Here is a 12,865-nt window from a genome sequence, read left to right as displayed (position 1 = left end):
CTCGTAGAGTACATATAGCTCAACATCAGGAAATGTGGCACCTTATCATATATTGGGTCTTCAACAAAATCAAATACATGGCCAGAGTGTTCCAGAGATTGATGGTTTTGAACTCTGTATCCGCTACTCTATAAGTTAGCCATGAACCAGGTTTGCTTTCTGTGAAGGAATATAACAATAATACTAAAGGGTTTGATTTCAGTCAAGGAACATATCATTACATAAATAGCAAAAGGTGATGATATTTGTGGAAATATAATAATAAGAGCACTGCAGCTGCCAGTAAAAGCAATATTATCCAACATGACAATTTCAATCACTTCATAGAACCACCATCAACCACGACATACTGTTAAAGAGTACATATCTAAATTTTATGAAAGCTAGAAAGTGAAAGTCATTTACATCCAAGAATTTGTAATTGATCCTACTTGTCTACATCCAATGAACTATGAGATGCCTAAACAGAAACCTTTTTAACTTCAAAGAGGTTCACAGATCATCAAATATTTGAAGATGATTAAATTGAATCATGTTACTTACCTTGTCAATTTCTTCCAATTGCTCTATTTCGCCATAGCCTGTAGCAGTTGCTGAACAGTGCCATCTCAATGTCCCCCCTATCAGAATTTCCTCTCTGTAAATCATAGCAAGCATCGGCCACGACCCTCTCTCTTTCTCCTCTCATCCATCCTCTCATATCGCGTCCTCCATTGTCCCCATGGAGACCTCACCTCTTTGCGTGGCCCCATGCTCCCTTCAACTTAGCCTAAGATGGCTATGAAGATGGTTGTGGAGCTCGAGGACCATGGTGAGGACCTCGCCCAGGCGGCTGGCGAGCCCATCGAGCTAGGGTATGTGGGGCTCCCTCCTGCGGCGGCAGGCGATTCTGCCGTGCCCATCATGACGGGCACCTCTAGCAGCCTGAGATACACAGGAGTTCGTGAAGGGATAGGTGCAGCGGCTAGGGGGGAGAGGAGCGGCAGCCCAGGGGGAGAGGAGCGGATCCTGCAGCGCGTGATCCATGGCGACTCGAGGAGGGACAAGAGCAGCATGTTGGGGAATGTAGTAATAATTCAAAAAGTTTCCTACGTGTCACTAAGATCAATCTAGGAGATGCTAGCAACGAGAGAGAGGGAGTGCATATTCATACCCTTGAAGATCGCTAAGCGGAAGCGTTGCAAGGAACACGATTGATGGAGTCGTACTCGCGGCGATTCAAATCGCGGAAGATCCGATCTAGCGCCGAACGAACGGCGCCTCCGCGTTCAACACACGTACAGCCCGGGGACGTATCCTCCTTCTTGATCCAGCAAGGGGGAGGAGAAGTTGAGGGAGAACTCCAGCAGCACGACGGCGTGGTGGTGGTGGAGCTCGTGGTTCTCCGGTAGAGCTTCGCCAAGCTCAACGGAGGAGAAGGAGGTGTAGGAGGGGGGAGGGCTGCGCCAGGGGAAGGGTACGGCTGCCCTCCCACCCCCCTTTATTTATAGGGTGAAGGGGAGAGGGGGCCGGCCCCCTTAGATGCATCTAGAGGGGGGCGGCGGCCAAGGGGAACCCTAGATGGGTTTGGGCGCCCCCACCCCTAGGAGACTTGGCCCCCAAGCCGGGAGGGGCGGCTGCCCTAGGGGAGGCACCCCACCTCTCCAGGTTACGTGAGATGGGGTGGGAGGGGCGCACAGCCCCTTAGTGGGTTGGTGTGCCCCCTCCCCTAGGCCCATAAGGCCCCCAACGCTTGCCAGGGCCTTCGAAACCCCTTTCGGTCACGCTGGTCGTCACCCGGTACCCCCGGAACAATTCCGGACTCCAATACCCTTCGTCCAATATATCGATCTTCACCTCCGGACCATTCCGGAGTTCCTCATCACGTTCGGGATCTCATCCAGGACTCCCAACAACCTTCGGTAGCCACATACAATTCCCTTTACAACTCTAGCGTCACCAAACCTTAAGTGTGTAGACCCTACGGGTTCGGGAACCATGCAGACATGACCGAGACACCTCTCCGGCCAATAACCAATAGCGGGGTCTAGATACCCATATTGGCTCCCACATGTTCCATGATGATCTCATCAGATGAACCACGATGTTGGGGATTCAATCAATCCCGTATACAATTCCCTTTGTCCATCGGTATGTTACTTGCTCGAGATTCGATCGTCGGTATCCCCATACCTTGTTCAATCTCGTTACCGGCAAGTCTCTTTACTCGTTCCGTAACACATGATCCCGTGGCTAACTCCTTAGTCACATTGAGCTCATTATGATGATGCATTGCCGAGTGGGCCTAGAGATACCTCTCCGTCATACGGAGTGACAAATCCAAGTCTCGATTCGTGCCAACCCAACAGACACTTTCGGAGATACCTGTAGTGCACCTTTATAGCCACCCAGTTACGTTGTGACGTTTGATACACCCAAAGCATTACTACGGTATCCGGGAGTTGCACAATCTCATGGTCTAAGGAAATGATACTTGACATTAGAAAATCTCTAGCAAACAAACTACACGATCTTGTGCTATGCTTGGGATTGGGTCTTGTCCATCACAACATTCTCCTAAATCCTAATGATGTGATCCCATTATCAACGACATCCAATGTCCATGGTCAGGAAACCACAACCATCTATTGATCAACGAGCTAGTCAACTAGAGGCTCACTAGGAACATGTTGTGGTCTATGTATTCACACATGTATTACGGTTTCCGTTTAATACAATTATAGCATGAACAATAGAAAATTACCATGAACAAGGAAATATAATAATAACCATTTTATTATTGCCTCTAGGGTATATTTCCAACAGTCTCCCACTTGCACTAGAGTCAATAATCTAGTTACATTGTGATGAATCGAACACCCATAGAGTTCTGGTGCTAATCATGTTTTGCTCGTGGAAGAGGTTTAGTCAACGGATCTGCGACATTTAGATCTGTATGTACTTTACAAATATCACATGTAGATGCCGCCACGACGCTTTGCTTGCAACTGCACCAGCTGACTGCCCCATCATTCAAAATATACACGTATCCGGTTTGTGACTTGGAGTCATCCGGATCTGTGTCGAAGCTAGCATCAACGTAACCCTTTACGACGAGCTCTTCGGCACCTCCATAAACGAGAAACATATCCTTAGTCCTTCTCATGTACTTCAGGATATTCTTGACCGCTGTCCAGTGTTCCATTCCGGGATCACTTTGGTACCTCCCTACCAAAGTTATCGCAAGCTTCACATCAGGTCTGGTACACAGCATGTCATACATAATAGAGCCTATGGATGAGGCATAGGGGATGACACTCATCTTTTCTCTATCTTCTGCCGAGGTCGGGCATTGACCTGCGCTCAATCTCACACCTTGCAATACAGGTAAGAACTTGGACTAATCCATATTGAATTTCTTCAATATCTTGTCAAGGTATATGCTTTGTGAAAGACCAATGAGGCGTCACGATCTATCTCTATAGATCTTGATGAAGGAAATATGCCCTAGAGGCAATAATAAAGTTATTATTTATTTCCTTATATCATGATAAATGTTTATTATTCATGCTAGAATTGTATTAACCGGAAACATAATACATGTGTGAATACATAGACAAACAAAGTGTCACTAGTATGCCTCTACTTGACTAGCTCGTTAATCAAAGATGGTTATGTTTCCTAACCATGGACAAAGAGTTGTTATTTGATTAACGGGATCACATCATTAGGAGAATGATGTGATTGACTTGACCCATTCCGTTAGCTTAGCACTCGATCGTTTAGTATGTTGCTACTGCTTTCTTCATGACTTATACATGTTCCTATGACTATGAGATTATGCAACTCCCGTTTACCGGAGGAACACTTTGTGTGCTACCAAACGACACAAATAACTGGGTGATTATAAAGGTGCTCTACAGGTGTCTCCGAAGGTACTTGTTGGGTTGGCGTATTTCGAGATTAGGATTTGTCACTCCGATTGTCGGAGAGGTATCTCTGGGCCCACTCAGTAATGCACATCACTATAAGCCTTGCAAGCATTGTAACTAATGAGTTAGTTGCGGGATGATGTATTACGGAACGAGTAAAGAGACTTGCCAGTAACGAGATTGAACTAGGTATTGAGATACCGACGATCGAATCTCGGGCAAGTAACATACCGATGACAAAGGGAACAACGTATGTTGTTATGCGGTTTGACCGATAAAGATCTTCGTATAATATGTGGGAGCCAATATGAGCATCCAGGTTCCGCTATTGGTTATAGACCGGAGATGTGTCTCGGTCATGTCTACATTGTTCTCGAACCCGTAGGGTCCGCACGCTTAAAGTTCGATGACGGTTATATTATGAGTTTATGTGTTTTGATGTACCAAAGGTAGTTCGGAGTCCCGGATGAGATCGGGTACATGACGAGGAGTCTCGAAATGGTCAAGACGTAAAGATCGATATATTGGACGACTATATTCGGACATCGGAAAGGTTCCGAGTGATTCGGGTATTTTTCGGAGTACCAGAGAGTTACGGGAATTCGCCCGGGAGTATATGGGCCTTATTGGGCTTTAGGGGAAAGAGAGAGGAGAGGCTGAGCCCCCCCCCCAAGTCCTAGTCCGAAATGGACTAGGGAGAGGGGCTGCGCCCCCTCCTTCCTTCTCTTCTCTCTCCCCTTTCCTTGACTCCTACTCCTACTACTTGGAAGGGGGGAATCCTACTCCCGGTGGGAGTAGGACTCCTCCTAGGGTGCGCCATAGAGAGGGCCGGCCCTCCCCCTCCTCCACTCCTTTATATACGGGGAGGGGGGCACCCCTTGGAGACACAACAATTGATCCCTTGGATCTCTTAGCCATGTGTGGTGGCCCCCTCCACCATAATTCACCTCGATAATATCGTAGCGGTGCTTAGGCGAAGCCCTGCGTCGGTAGAACATCATCATCGTCACCATGCCGTCGTGCTGACGGAACTATCACTCAAAGCTCGGCTGGATCGGAGTTCGAGGGACGTCATCGAGTTGAACGTGTGCAGAACTCGGAGCTGCCGTGCGTTCGGTACTTGATCGGTCGGATCGTGAAGACATACGACTACATCAACCACGTTGTGCTAACGCTTCCACTTACGGTCTACGAGGGTACGTGGACACACTCTCCCCTCTCGTTGCTATGCATCACCATGATCTTGCGTGTGCGTAGGAATTTTTTTGAAATTACTACGTTCCCCAACAGTGGCATCAGAGCCAGGTTTTATGCGTAGATGTTATATGCATGAGTAGAACACAAGTGAGTTGTGGGCGATATAAGTCATACTGCTTACCAGCATGTCATACTTTGGTTCGGCGGTATTGTTGGATGAAGCAGCCCGGACCGACATTACGCATACGCTTACGCGAGACTGGTTTTACCGCCGTGCTATGCACACAGGTGACTAGCGGGTGTCAGTTTCTCCAACTTTAGTTGAACCGAGTGTGGCTATGCCCGGTCCTTGCGAAGGTTAAAACAACACCAACTTGACAAACTATTGTTGTGGTTTTGATGCGTAGGTAAGAACGGTTCTTGCTCAGCCCGTAGCAGCCACGTAAAACTTGCAACAACAAAGTAGAGGACGTCTAACTTGTTTTTACAGGGCATGTTGTGATGTGATATGGTCAAGGCATGATGCTATATTTTATTGTATGGGATGATTATGTTTTGTAACCGAGTTATCGGCAACTGGCAGGAGCCATATGGTTGTCGCTTTATTGTATGCAATGCAATCGCCCTGTAATGCTTTTACTTTATCACTAAGCGGTAGCGATAGTCGTAGAAGCATAAGTTGGCGAGACGACAACGATGCTACGATGGAGATCAAGGTGTCGCGCCGGTGACGATGATGATCATGACGGTGCTTCGAAGATGGAGATCACAAGCACAAGATGATGATGGCCATATCATATCACTTATATTGATTGCATGTGATGTTTATCTTTTATGCATCTTATCTTGCTTTGATTGACGGTAGCATTATAAGATGATCTCTCACTAAATTATCAAGATATAAGTGTTCTCCCTGAGTATGCACCATTGTGAAAGTTCTTCATGCTGAGGCACCACGTGATGATCGGGTGTGATAGGCTCTACGTTCAAATACAACGGGTGCAAAACAGTTGCACACGAGGAATACTCAGGTTAAACTTGACGAGCCTAGCATATAACAGATATGGCCTCGGAACACTGAGACTGAAAGGTCGAGCGTGAATCATATAGTAGATATGATCAACATAGTGATGTTCACCATTGAAACTACTCCATCTCATGTGATGATCGGACATGGTTTAGTTGATTTGGATCACGTGATCACTTAGATGATTAGAGGGATGTCTATCTAAGTGGGAGTTCTTAAGTAATATGATTAATTGAACTTAAATTTATCATGAACTTAGTCCTGGTAGTATTAGCATATCTATGTTGTAGATCAATAGCTCGCGTTTAGCTCCCCTGTTTTATTTTGATATGTTCCTAGAGAAAACTGAGTTGAAAGATGTTAGTAGCAATGATGCGGACTTGGTCCGTGATCTGAGGATTAACCTCATTGCTGCACAGAACTATTATGTCCTTGATGCACCACTAAGTGACAGAACTATTGCAGGAGCAGATGCAGACGTTATGAACGTTTTGACAAAAGCTCGGTATGATGACTACTTGATAGTTTAGTGCACCATGCTTTACGGCTTAGAACCGGGACATCAAAAATGTTTTGAACGCCACGGAGCATATAAGATGTTCTAAGAGTTGAAATTGGTATTTCATACTCATGCCCGTGTCGAGAGGTATGAGACCTTTGACAGTACTTTGCCTACAAGATGGAGGAGAATTGCTCAGCTAGTGAGCATGTGCTCAGAATGTCTGAGTACTACAATCACTTGAATCAGGTGGGAGTTAATCTTCCAGATAAGATAGTGGTTGACAGAGTTCTCTAGTCACTATCACCAAGTTACTAGAACTTCGTGATAAACTATAATATGCGAGGGATAATAGAAATGATTCCCAAGCTCTTCGTGATACTGAAATCGACGAAGGTAGAAATCAAGAAAAACATCAAGTGTTGATGGTTGACAAGACCACTAGTTTCAAAAAAGGGCAAAGGGAAGAAGGGGAACTTCAAGAAGAACGGCAAGCAAGTTGCTGCTCAAGTGAAGAAGCCCAAGTTTGGACCTAAGCCTGAGACTAAGTGCTTCTACTGCAAAGGGACCGATCACTCGAAGCGTAACTACCCCAAGTATTTGGCGGATAAGAAGGATGGCAAAGTGAACAAAGGTATATTTGATATACATGTTATTGATGTGTGCTTTACTAGTGTTTATAGCAACCCCTCGGTATTTGATACTGGTTCAGTTGCTAAATGTAGTAACTCGAAATGGGGGTTGCAGAATGAACAGAGACTAGTTAAGGGTGAAGTGATGATGTGTGTTGGAAGTGGTTCCAAGATTGATATGATCATCATCGCACACTCCCTATGCTTTAGGGATTAGTGTTAAACCTAAATAAACGTTATTTGGTGTTTGCGTTGAGCATGAATATGATTTGATCATGTTTATTGCAATACGGTTATTCATTTAAATTAGAGAATAATTGTTGTTCTGTTTACATGAATAAAACCTTCTATGGTCATACACCCAATGAAAATGTTTTGTTGGATCTCGATCGTAGTGATATACATATTCATAATATTGAAGCCAAACGATGCAAAGTTAATAATGATAGTGCAACTTATTTGTGGCACTGCCGTTTAGGTCATATTGGTGTAAAGCGCATGAAGAAACTCCATGCTGATGGGCTTTTGGAATCACTTGATTATGAATCTTTTTGCGAACCATGCCTTATGGGCAAGATGACTAAGACTCCGTTCTCCAGAACAATGGACCGAGCAACTGACTTATTGGAAATAATACATACTGATGTATCGATCCGATGAGTGTTGAGGCTCGCGGCGGGTATCGTTATTTTCTGACCTTCACAGATGATTTGAGCAGATATTGGTATATCTACTTGATGAAACACAAATCTGAAACATTTGAAAAGTTCAAAGAATTTCAGAGTGAAGTGGAGAATCATCATAACAAGAAAATAAAAGTTTCTACGATATGATCGCAGAAGTAGAATATTTGAGTTACGATTTTGGCCTTCAATTAAAACAATGTGGAATAGTTGCACAAACTCATGCCACCCGGAACACCACAGCGTAATGGTGTGTCCGAACGTTGTAATCGTACTTTACTAGATATGGTGCGATCTATGATGTCTCTTACCGATCTACCACTATCGTTTTGGGGTTATGCATTAGAGACAAATGCATTCACGTTAAATAGGGCACCATCTAAATCCGTTGAGACGACACCATATGAACTATGGTTTGGCAAGAAACCTAAGTTGTCGTTTCTTAAAGTTTGAGGTTGCAATGCTTATGTGAAAAAGTTTCAACCTGATAAGCTCAAACCCAAATCGGAGAAGTGTGTCTTCATAGGATACCCAAAAGAAAATGTTGGGTACACCTTCTACCACAGATCCGAAGGCAAGATATTCTTTGCTGAGAATGGATCCTTTCTAGAGAAGGAGTTTCTCTCGAAAGAAGTGAGTGGGAGGAAAGTAGAACTTGATGAGGTAACTGTACCTGCTCCCTTATTGGAAAGTAGTTCATCACAGAAATCTGTTCCCGTGACTACTACACCAATTAGTGAGGAAGCTAATGATGATAATCATGTAACTTCAGATCAAGTTACTACCGAACCTCGTAGGTAAACCAGATTGAGATCCGCACCAGAGTGGTACGGTAACCCTGTTCTGGAGGTCATGTTACTTGACCATGACGAACCTACGAACTATGAGGAAGCGATGATGAGCCCAGATCCCGCGAAATGGCTTGAGGCCATGAAATCTGAGATGAGATCCATGTATGAGAACAAAGTATGGACTTTGATTGACTTGCCCAATGATCGGCGAGCCATTGAGATTAAATGGATCTTCAAGAGGAAGACAGACGCTGATAGTAGTGTTACTATCTACAAAGCTAGAATTGTCGCAAAAGGTTTTTGACAAGTTCAAGGTGTTGACTACGATGAGAGTTTCTCACTCGTATCTATGCTTAAGTCTGTTCGAATCATGTTAGCAATTGCCGCATTTTATGAAATCTGGCAAATGGATAAACAAAATTGCATTCCTTAATGGATTTATTAAAGAAGAGTTGTATATGATGCAACCAGAAGGTTTTGTCAATCCTAAAGGTGCTAACAAAATATGCAAGCTCCAGCGATCCATCTATGGACTGGTGCAAGCATCTCGGAGTTGGAATATACGCTTTGATAAGTTGATCAAAGGATATAGTTTTATACTGACTTACAGTGAAGCCTGTATTTACAAGAAAGTGAGTGGGAGCACTACAAAATTTCTGATAAGTATATGTGTATGACATATTGTTGATCGGAAATAATGTAGAATTATTCTGCAAAGCATAAAGGAGTTTTTCAAAGAAAGACCTCGGAGAAGCTGCTTACATATTGAGCATCAAGATCTATAGAGAAAGATCAAGACGCTTGATAAGTTCTTTCAATGAGTACATACCTTGACAAGATTTTGAAGTAGTTCAAAATGGAACAGTCAAAGAAAGAGTTCTTGCCTATGTTACAAGGTGTGAAATTGAGTAAGACTCAAAGCCCGACCACGGCAAAAGATAGAAAGAGAATGAAAGTCATTCCCTATGCCTTGGCCATAGGTTCTATTAAGTATGCCATGTTGTGTACCAGATCTATTGTATACCCTACACTGATTTTGGCAAGGGAGTACAATAATGATCTAGGAGTAGATCACTGGACATCGGTCAAAATTATCCTTAGTGGAATAAGGATATGTTTCTCAATTATGGAGGTGACAAAAAGGTTCGTCGTAAAGGGTTACGTTAATGCAAATTTTGACACTGATCCAGATGACTCTAAGTCTCAATCTGGATACATATTGAAAGTGGGAGCAATTAGCTAGAGTAGCTCCGTGAAGAGCATTGTTGACATAGAAATTTGCAAAATACATACAGATCTGAATGTGGCAGACCCGTTGACTAAACTTCTCTCACAAGCAAAACATGATCACACCTTAGTACTCTTTGGGTGTTAATCACATAGCGATGTGAACTGGATTACTGACTCTAGTAAACCATTTGGGTGTTGGTCACATGACGATGTGAACCCTGGGTGTTAATCACATGGTGATGTGAACTAGATTATTGACTCTAGTGCAAGTGGGAGACTGAAGGAAATATGCCCTAGAGGCAATAATAAAGTTATTATTTATTTCCTTATATCATGATAAATGTTTATTATTCATGCTAGAATTGTATTAACCAGAAACATAATACATGTGTGAATAGATAGACAAACAAAGTGTCACTAGTATGCCTCTACTTGACTAGCTCGTTAATCAAAGATGGTTATGTTTCCTAACCATGGACAAAGAGTTGTTATTTGATTAACGGGATCACATCATTAGGAGAATGATGTGATTGACTTGACCCATTCCGTTAGCTTAGCACTCGATCGTTTAGTATGTTGCTACTGCTTTCTTCATGACTTATACATGTTCCTATGACTATGAGATTATGCAACTCCCGTTTACTGGAGGAACACTTTGTGTGCTACCAAACATCACAAGTAACTGGGTGATTATAAAGGTGCTCTACAGGTGTCTCCGAAGGTACTTGTTGGGTTGGCGTATTTCGAGATTAGGATTTGTCACTCCGATTGTCGGAGAGGTATCTCTGGGCCCACTCAGTAATGCACATCACTATAAGCCTTGCAAGCATTGTAACTAATGAGTTAGTTGCGGGATGATGTATTACGGAACGACTAAAGAGACTTGCCGGTAACGAGATTGAACTAGGTATTGAGATACCGACGATCGAATCTCGGGCAAGTAACATACCGATGACAAAGGGAACAACGTATGTTGTTATGCGGTTTGACCGATAAAGATCTTCGTAGAATATGTGGGAGCCAATATGAGCATCCAGGTTCCACTATTGGTTATTGACCGGAGACGTGTCTCGGTCATGTCTACATTGTTCTCGAACCCGTAGGGTCCGCACGCTTAAAGTTCGATGACGGTTATATTATGAGTTTATGTGTTTTGATGTATCGAAGGTAGTTCGGAGTCCCGGATGAGATCAGGGACATGACGAGGAGTCTCGAAATGGTCGAGACGTAAAGATCGATATATTGGACGACTATATTCGGACATCGGAAAGGTTCTTAGTGATTCGGGTATTTTTCAGAGTACCGGAGAGTTACGGGAATTCGCCGGGGAGTATATGGGCCTTATTGGGCTTTAGGGGAAAGAGAGAGGAGAGGCTGTGCGCGCCCCCAAGGCCTAGTCCGAATTGGACTCGGGGGAGGGGCTGCGCCCCCTCCTTCCTTCTCTTCTCTCCCCCCTTTCCTTGACTCCTATTCCTACTACTTGGAAGGGGGGGAATCCTACTCCCGGTGGGAGTAGGACTCCTCCTAGAGCGCGCCATAGAGAGGGTCGGCCCTCTCCCTCCTCCACTCCTTTATATACGGGGAGGGGGCACCCCTTGGAGACACAACAATTGATCCCTTGGATCTCTTAGCCGTGTGCGGTGCCCCCCTCCATCATAATCCACCTCGATAATATCGTAGCGGTGCTTAGGCGAAGCCCTGCATCGATAGAACATCATCGTCGTCACCACGCTGTCGTGCTGACGGAACTCTCCCTCAAAGCTCGGCTGGATCGGAGTTCGAGGGACGTCATCGAGTTGAACGTGTGCAGAACTCGGAGACGTCGTGCGTTCGGTACTTGATCGGTCGGATCGTGAAGAGTACGACTACATCAACCACGTTGTGCTAACACTTCCGCTTACGGTCTACGAGGGTATGTGGACACACTCCCCCCTCTTGTTGCTATGCATCACCATGATCTTGCGTGTGCGTAGGAATTTTTTTGAAATTACTACGTTCCCCAACACTTGATGCCTAATATGTAAGCAGCTTCTCCAAGGTCCTTCATTAAAAAACACTTATTCAAGTAGGCCTTTATGCTTTCCAAAAGTTCTATATCAATTCCAATCAATAGTATGTCATCCACATATAATATGAGAAATGCCAGAGCTCCCACTAACTTTCTTGTAAATACAGGCTTCTACATAAGTCTGTATAAACCCAAACGCTTTGATCACTTCATTAAAGCGAATGTTCCAACTCTGAGATGCTTGCACCAGCCCATAGATGGAGCGCTGAAGCTTGCATACCTTGTCAGCATTCTTAGGATCGACAGAACCTTCTGGCTGCATCATATAGAATTCTTCCTTAAGGAAACCGTCAAGGAATGCCATTTTGACGTCCATTTGCCAGATCTCATAATCATAGAATGCGGCAATTGCTAACATGATTCAGACAGACTTCAGCATCGCTACGGGTGAGAAGGTCCCATCGTAGTCAACTCCTTGAACTTGTCGATAACCCTTGGCGACAAGCCGAGCCTTATAGACGGTCACATTACCATCCGCGCCAGTCTTCTTCTTAAAGATCCACTTATTCTCTATGGCTTGCCGATCATCGGGCAAGTCCACCAAAGTCCATACACTACAAAAAAAGACACATCCGTGACATTTTGGGCTGAACGAATTTTTTTTCTGTCATACTTATGACACTTCTATGACGATAACTGTGACAAAACCCGATATCATCATAGATGTGGTGGGCTCCTACTTCTATGACAAAAAATCATGACAAAAAATGGGCTTTTCATCCTGGGCGGGCCAGAGACGCAGCTGCATGACATTCTTTGGGCCGTCCATGACGGAAAAACCCGTGGTAGAAGCGAGGGCGAGGAAAATATCGGGGTGTTCCCGGTTA

The sequence above is a fragment of the Triticum aestivum genome, chromosome 6D, assembly GCF_018294505.1.
Source record: "Triticum aestivum cultivar Chinese Spring chromosome 6D, IWGSC CS RefSeq v2.1, whole genome shotgun sequence".
Taxonomy (NCBI): domain Eukaryota; kingdom Viridiplantae; phylum Streptophyta; class Magnoliopsida; order Poales; family Poaceae; genus Triticum; species Triticum aestivum.
The sequence above is the reverse complement of the archived record's forward strand: the minus strand, read 5'-3'. Positions refer to the sequence as shown.